Raw genomic sequence first — 10,083 nt, 5'->3', positions numbered from 1 at the left:
TGAGTACACTGCAATATTCCCTGATAATACTGCGCAGAACTCGCGCCGCGGGCTGAATATAATGAATCCATTTCTCACGGCTATACCCGAAAGCCAGAGAACTCCAACCATCCTTTGAAGTGGTGGTCTCCTCTCCCCCCCCCCCTCCCGGCTGGGAAGGGGGGGGAGAAGATTCCCTGCGGAGGAAACGTGAGCCGGGCAGATAAGGCAGCGTTACAAAGTGACACGCGTTGAAAAACGTTCGCCATGAATTAATCAGGGGGCTTTTTGTCCGGCAAACGAGCTTCGGGGGCTCAGGTTCCTTCGCTAATTAACGGAGACGAGAGTCCACGTGCCTCCCCCCCTCCTCCCCCCCTCTCTGCCCCCAGGACATCAGGTAACCCTTTCACGGCCAAATCCCTGCTGAGAGATCTGCCGGAAAGAATTTGTACAATCCTGCCCGTCAGGTGTCGCTGTCAGAGAGATCAGCAATGGATTGCCCCGCACGCGCTGGAGCGCCGCCCATGCAGTGCTAAGCCCCCGCACGTTGGCGTGCTGCCCCCGCGTGCCGCCCTGCAGTGCCTCACCCCCGCGCGTTGGCGTGCCGCCCTGCAGCGCCGCCCTGTAGTGCCTCACCCCCGCGCGTTGGCGTGCCGCCCTGCAGTGCCTCACCCCCGCGCGTTGGCGTGCCGCCCTGCAGTGCCTCACCCCCGCGCGTTGGCGTGCCGCCCTGCAGTGCCTCACCCCCGCGCGTTGGCGTGCCGCCCTGCAGTGCCTCACCCCCGCGCGTTGGCGTGCCGCCCTGCAGCGCCGCCCTGCAGTGCCTCACCCCCGCGCGTTGGCGTGCCGCCCTGCAGCGCCGCCCTGCAGTGCCTCACCCCCGCGCGTTGGCGTGCCGCCCTGCAGCGCCGCCCTGCAGTGCCTCACCCCCGCGCGTTGGCGTGCCGCCCTGCAGCGCCGCCCTGCAGTGCCTCACCCCTGCGCGTTGGCGTGCCGCCCTGCAGCGCCGCCCTGCAGTGCCTCACCCCCGCGCGTTGGCGTGCCACCCTGCAGCGCCGCCCTGCAGTGCCTCACCCCCGCGCGTTGGCATGCCGCCCTGCAGCGCCGCCCTGCAGTGCCTCACCCCCGCGCGTTGGCGTGCCGCCCTGCAGTGCCTCACCCCCGCGCGTTGGCGTGCCGCCCTGCAGTGCCTCACCCCCGCGCGTTGGCGTGCCGCCCTGCAGCGCCGCCCTGCAGTGCCTCACCCCCGCGCGTTGGCGTGCCGCCCTGCAGCGCCGCCCTGCAGTGCCTCACCCCCGCGCGTTGGCGTGCCGCCCTGCAGCGCCGCCCTGCAGTGCCTCACCCCCGCGCGTTGGCGTGCCGCCCTGCAGCGCCGCCCTGCAGTGCCTCACCCCCGCGCGTTGGCGTGCCGCCCTGCAGCGCCGCCCTGCAGTGCCTCACCCCCGCGCGTTGGCGTGCCACCCTGCAGCGCCTCACCCCCGCGCGTTGGCGTGCCGCCCTGCAGTGCCTCACCCCCGCGCGTTGGCGTGCCGCCCTGCAGCGCCGCCCTGCAGTGCCTCACCCCCGCGCGTTGGCGTGCCGCCCTGCAGCGCCGCCCTGCAGTGCCTCACCCCCGCGCGTTGGCGTGCCGCCCTGCAGCGCCGCCCTGCAGTGCCTCACCCCCGCGCGTTGGCGTGCCGCCCTGCAGCGCCGCCCTGCAGTGCCTCACCCCCGCGCGTTGGCGTGCCGACCTGCAGCGCTGCCCTGCAGTGCCTCACCCCCGCGCGTTGGCGTGCCGCCCTGCAGCGCCGCCCTGCAGTGCCTCACCCCCGCGCGTTGGCGTGCCGACCTGCAGCGCCGCCCTGCAGTGCCTCACCCCCGCGCGTTGGCGTGCCGCCCTGTAGTGCCTCACCCCCGCGCGTTGGCGTGCCGACCTGCAGCGCTGCCCTGCAGTGCCTCACCCCCGCGCGTTGGCGTGCCGACCTGCAGCGCTGCCCTGCAGTGCCTCACCCCCGCGCGTTGGCGTGCCGACCTGCAGCGCTGCCCTGCAGTGCCTCACCCCCGCGCGTTGGCGTGCCGCCCTGTAGTGCCTCACCCCCGCGCGTTGGCGTGCCGCCCTGCAGCGCCGCCCTGTAGTGCCTCACCCCCGCGCGTTGGCGTGCCGCCCTGCAGCGCTGCCCTGCAGTGCCTCACCCCCGCGCGTTGGCGTGCCGCCCTGTAGTGCCTCACCCCCGCGCGTTGGCGTGCCGCCCTGCAGCGCCGCCCTGTAGTGCCTCACCCCTGCGCGTTGGCGTGCCGCCCTGCAGTGCCTCACCCCCGCGCGTTGGCGTGCCGACCTGCAGTGCCTCACCCCCGCGCGTTGGCGTGCCGACCTGCAGTGCCTCACCCCCGCGCGTTGGCGTGCCGACCTGTAGTGCCTCACCCCTGCGCGTTGGCGTGCCGCCCTGCAGTGCCTCACCCCCGCGCGTTGGCGTGCCGCCCTGCAGCGCCGCCCTGTAGTGCTTCGCCCCGCAGTGTACTCGGAGGTTATGCTAGCGACACCCGATGCCACGGCTGCCTGCGCCGGGTAAGCCCTTTCGGTGGCACCGGGCACCACGGATCCCCCTGCATTCCCCGGGTGGCGCGAGCAGAGCTCCGTTGATGGTATTGTCTGGCGACTGCTGGTTCTGGCCAAAAGAAACCCGTTTATTTGATGTCTGCGTCCAGTCCGGTGCAAGATCCCGGGAAAGAGTCCTGGTCTCCCGTGGCACTCATTACCCAGAATCCCTGCCGGCAGTTTATGCCCAAGAGATAATGGGGAAGGGCATGGCTGCATAAGACATGCGAATGCGCTCACACGTGGAATTTGCACGTACTGTACACTGTTGGAGAAGCAGTGGTGGCCAGCAGACACGGACGGCCAGCCGTGGCACCTCAGGAGTTATTGCGCAGCAGGAATAGGGCAGATCAGACAGTGACGAGCCTATAATTGCCCTCGCGTGATTGCTCTACCAACGACATATAGTAAAACGCAATTTACTATGTGCAGGGATCAGCGCGCCAACAAGGGGAGTATTTTTGGATTACAGCACATATACACATATACACATATACACATATACACATATACACATATACACATATACACATATACACATATACACATATACACATATACACATATACACATATACACATATACACATATACACATATACACATATACACATATACACATATACACATATACACATATACACATATACACATATACACATATACACATATACACATATACACATATACACATATACACATATACACATATACACATATACACATATACACATATACACATATACACATATACACATATACACATATACACATATACACATATACACATATACACATATACACATATACACATATACACATATACACATATACACATATACACATATACACATATACACATATACACATATACACATATACACATATACACATATACACATATACACATATACACATATACACATATACACATATACACATATACACATATACACATATACACATATACACATATACACATATACACATATACACATATACACATATACACATATACACATATACACATATACACATATACACATATACACATATACACATATACACATATACACATATACACATATACACATATACACATATACACATATACACATATACACATATACACATATACACATATACACATATACACATATACACATATACACATATACACATATACACATATACACATATACACATATACACATATACACATATACACATATACACATATACACATATACACATATACACATATACACATATACACATATACACATATACACATATACACATATACACATATACACATATACACATATACACATATACACATATACACATATACACATATACACATATACACATATACACATATACACATATACACATATACACATATACACATATACACATATACACATATACACATATACACATATACACATATACACATATACACATATACACATATACACATATACACATATACACATATACACATATACACATATACACATATACACATATACACATATACACATATACACATATACACATATACACATATACACATATACACATATACACATATACACATATACACATATACACATATACACATATACACATATACACATATACACATATACACATATACACATATACACATATACACATATACACATATACACATATACACATATACACATATACACATATACACATATACACATATACACATATACACATATACACATATACACATATACACATATACACATATACACATATACACATATACACATATACACATATACACATATACACATATACACATATACACATATACACATATACACATATACACATATACACATATACACATATACACATATACACATATACACATATACACATATACACATATACACATATACACATATACACATATACACATATACACATATACACATATACACATATACACATATACACATATACACATATACACATATACACATATACACATATACACATATACACATATACACATATACACATATACACATATACACATATACACATATACACATATACACATATACACATATACACATATACACATATACACATATACACATATACACATATACACATATACACATATACACATATACACATATACACATATACACATATACACATATACACATATACACATATACACATATACACATATACACATATACACATATACACATATACACATATACACATATACACATATACACATATACACATATACACATATACACATATACACATATACACATATACACATATACACATATACACATATACACATATACACATATACACATATACACATATACACATATACACATATACACATATACACATATACACATATACACATATACACATATACACATATACACATATACACATATACACATATACACATATACACATATACACATATACACATATACACATATACACATATACACATATACACATATACACATATACACATATACACATATACACATATACACATATACACATATACACATATACACATATACACATATACACATATACACATATACACATATACACATATACACATATACACATATACACATATACACATATACACATATACACATATACACATATACACATATACACATATACACATATACACATATACACATATACACATATACACATATACACATATACACATATACACATATACACATATACACATATACACATATACACATATACACATATACACATATACACATATACACATATACACATATACACATATACACATATACACATATACACATATACACATATACACATATACACATATACACATATACACATATACACATATACACATATACACATATACACATATACACATATACACATATACACATATACACATATACACATATACACATATACACATATACACATATACACATATACACATATACACATATACACATATACACATATACACATATACACATATACACATATACACATATACACATATACACATATACACATATACACATATACACATATACACATATACACATATACACATATACACATATACACATATACACATATACACATATACACATATACACATATACACATATACACATATACACATATACACATATACACATATACACATATACACATATACACATATACACATATACACATATACACATATACACATATACACATATACACATATACACATATACACATATACACATATACACATATACACATATACACATATACACATATACACATATACACATATACACATATACACATATACACATATACACATATACACATATACACATATACACATATACACATATACACATATACACATATACACATATACACATATACACATATACACATATACACATATACACATATACACATATACACATATACACATATACACATATACACATATACACATATACACATATACACATATACACATATACACATATACACATATACACATATACACATATACACATATACACATATACACATATACACATATACACATATACACATATACACATATACACATATACACATATACACATATACACATATACACATATACACATATACACATATACACATATACACATATACACATATACACATATACACATATACACATATACACATATACACATATACACATATACACATATACACATATACACATATACACATATACACATATACACATATACACATATACACATATACACATATACACATATACACATATACACATATACACATATACACATATACACATATACACATATACACATATACACATATACACATATACACATATACACATATACACATATACACATATACACATATACACATATACACATATACACATATACACATATACACATATACACATATACACATATACACATATACACATATACACATATACACATATACACATATACACATATACACATATACACATATACACATATACACATATACACATATACACATATACACATATACACATATACACATATACACATATACACATATACACATATACACATATACACATATACACATATACACATATACACATATACACATATACACATATACACATATACACATATACACATATACACATATACACATATACACATATACACATATACACATATACACATATACACATATACACATATACACATATACACATATACACATATACACATATACACATATACACATATACACATATACACATATACACATATACACATATACACATATACACATATACACATATACACATATACACATATACACATATACACATATACACATATACACATATACACATATACACATATACACATATACACATATACACATATACACATATACACATATACACATATACACATATACACATATACACATATACACATATACACATATACACATATACACATATACACATATACACATATACACATATACACATATACACATATACACATATACACATATACACATATACACATATACACATATACACATATACACATATACACATATACACATATACACATATACACATACACACATACACACATACACATATACACATATACACATATACACATACACACATATACACATATACACACATACACACATACACACATACACACATACACACATACACACATACACACATACACACATACACACATACACACATACACACATACACACATACACACATACACACATACACACATACACACATACACACATACACACATACACACATACACACATACACACATACACACATACACACATACACACATACACACATACACACATACACACATACACACATACACACATACACACATACACACATACACACATACACACATACACACATACACACATACACACATACACACATACACACATACACACATACACACATACACACATACACACATACACACATACACACATACACACATACACACATACACACATACACACATACACACATACACACATACACACATACACACATACACACATACACACATACACACATACACACATACACACATACACACATACACACATACACACATACACACATACACACATACACACATACACACATACACACATATACACATATACACATATACACATATACACATATACACATATACACATATACACATATACACATATACACATATACACATATACACATATACACATATACACATATACACTAACACATATACACATATACACATATACACATATACACATATACACATATACACATATACACATATACACATATACACATATACACATATACACATATACACATATACACATATACACATATACACATATACACATATACACATATACACATATACACATATACACATATACACATATACACATATACACATATACACATATACACATATACACATATACACATATACACATATACACATATACACATATACACATATACACATATACACATATACACATATACACATATACACATATACACATATACACATATACACATATACACATATACACATATACACATACACATATACACATATACACATATACACATATACACATATACACATATACACATATACACATATACACATATACACATATACACATATACACATATACACATATACACATATACACATATACACATATACACATATACACATATACACATATACACATATACACATATACACATATACACATATACACATATACACATATACACATATACACATATACACATATACACATATACACATATACACATATACACATATACACATATACACATATACACATATACACATATACACATATACACATATACACATATACACATATACACATATACACATATACACATATACACATATACACATATACACATATACACATATACACATATACACATATACACATATACACATATACACATATACACATATACACATATACACATATACACATATACACATATACACATATACACATATACACATATACACATATACACATATACACATATACACATATACACATATACACATATACACATATACACATATACACATATACACATATACACATATACACATATACACATATACACATATACACATATACACATATACACATATACACATATACACATATACACATATACACATATACACATATACACATATACACATATACACATATACACATATACACATATACACATATACACATATACACATATACACATATACACATATACACATATACACATATACACATATACACATATACACATATACACATATACACATATACACATATACACATATACACATATACACATATACACATATACACATATACACATATACACATATACACATATACACATATACACATATACACATATACACATATACACATATACACATATACACATATACACATATACACATATACACATATACACATATACACATATACACATATACACATATACACATATACACATATACACATATACACATATACACATATACACATATACACATATACACATATACACATATACACATATACACATATACACATATACACATATACACATATACACATATACACATATACACATATACACATATACACATATACACATATACACATATACACATATACACATATACACATATACACATATACACATATACACATATACACATATACACATATACACATATACACATATACACATATACACATATACACATATACACATATACACATATACACATATACACATATACACATATACACATATACACATATACACATATACACATATACACATATACACATATACACATATACACATATACACATATACACATATACACATATACACATATACACATATACACATATACACATATACACATATACACATATACACATATACACATATACACATATACACATATACACATATACACATATACACATATACACATATACACATATACACATATACACATATACACATATACACATATACACATATACACATATACACATATACACATATACACATATACACATATACACATATACACATATACACATATACACATATACACATATACACATATACACATATACACATATACACATATACACATATACACATATACACATATACACATATACACATATACACATATACACATATACACATATACACATATACACATATACACATATACACAT

The sequence above is a fragment of the Ascaphus truei genome, chromosome 22 (assembly GCF_040206685.1).
Source record: "Ascaphus truei isolate aAscTru1 chromosome 22, aAscTru1.hap1, whole genome shotgun sequence".
Classification (NCBI taxonomy): domain Eukaryota; kingdom Metazoa; phylum Chordata; class Amphibia; order Anura; family Ascaphidae; genus Ascaphus; species Ascaphus truei.
Note: the sequence above shows the minus strand (reverse complement) of the source record.